Here is a 1,358-nt window from a genome sequence, read left to right as displayed (position 1 = left end):
CTCTCGTCCCACAGAATGAGCAGAGGACTCTGAAGTTGTTCGTGATCTTCGCCCATAGCCCTGTATTACAAACACACAGGAAAATATAAAGTTGTCACTGCTGGATTGATGGATTACATTTCATCTTGCTAAACAAATTCCTTCTTTGAAAAGTTAGTAATAGCAAGAGATACAAAAGCACATAAACATAAATAAGAATGAAGATTTAGTGAAAGAAACAGCCTGCTCATGGCATACCATATGTGCTGAAGACTGAGATGCAGATCTGGATCTTCGTCCTGGGGCCTGGTTAGATATAAAGCCAGGACATGCTTAATAAGCAAGCAGCTAAATATCTGATACAACAGTCACTTTTTATCAAGAACTCCCACACAATTCAAGATAGTCAAGCTGGTTATTTGGGTACTACTATCTCCTCTGACATGTAGGAGGTGCAGAAAAAGAGCTGAAGTCTGGCCACATAATTGCACTATCATGTAACTGGCCCATTAAAAAGAGTTAAATCAGGGCACTGCTGTGCAGGCTATCCAGCCCACAGGAGGAAAGATACAAAAATGCTGCACCACGGAGCAGTTGCTGCATTTTTTTTCTCCTCCAACACCAGGTTGTTGTTCTAAAGTTCATATAGAAACTCAAGCATAAAAAAAAAAAATGTAAAAAAAAAAAAATCACTGTTTCTTCTATAAGCATGATTAACTTCTAGTGAAAAAGTCTCCCCATCCTTTATCAGTTGCCAAATGTATCCCTATTAAAAATGTTTGTATTAATTCTTTCCAACAATTGCCTAAACTAACTTCCAAGGAGATACCACTTCAATGATATTTAAACAATTAAAATACAGTATTTTTTAAAAAACAGGGTTTGGGATTTTGATAAACACCTGCCACGTTTCCAGCCATGACCAAGTGTCAGTCAATGCTATTTTTTAAAACTCAGTCACAGAACTGTTCTTTATGGCTTGCTTGCCTCAGTTGCTGATGTACACTACAAATTCTTCTGGCTATGAAGAACCATTCTGGGACATGAGAGAGGAAGGCAGAGCAGAGAAAGATAAATTAAACTCTTCAGTCAATAGCCTGATATCCACCTCTCCCCTTTAAAAAGAAATATATATATTTTTAGAGAAGGAAATTACGCCTAGAATTTTTATACTAGTTCTGTGTTATTTATTCCACTGAAGGCAGGCCAGTGGGGAAATAAAACTAAGCTTCAGGTCTTGCTGAAGAGCAAGATGGATCCCCAATACACTCTCAAGTTTGCCAATGTCTGCAATGCAGCTGACACTTTCTGAAGAGATGTATGAAATAAAGATACCATGTTGGCCATTCTGCCATAGAAATCCTCCTCTCTCTGTTCGG

Source organism: Egretta garzetta, unplaced genomic scaffold (assembly GCF_000687185.1).
Source record: "Egretta garzetta isolate BGI_Z169 unplaced genomic scaffold, ASM68718v1 scaffold417, whole genome shotgun sequence".
Taxonomy (NCBI): domain Eukaryota; kingdom Metazoa; phylum Chordata; class Aves; order Pelecaniformes; family Ardeidae; genus Egretta; species Egretta garzetta.
The sequence above is the reverse complement of the archived record's forward strand: the minus strand, read 5'-3'. Positions refer to the sequence as shown.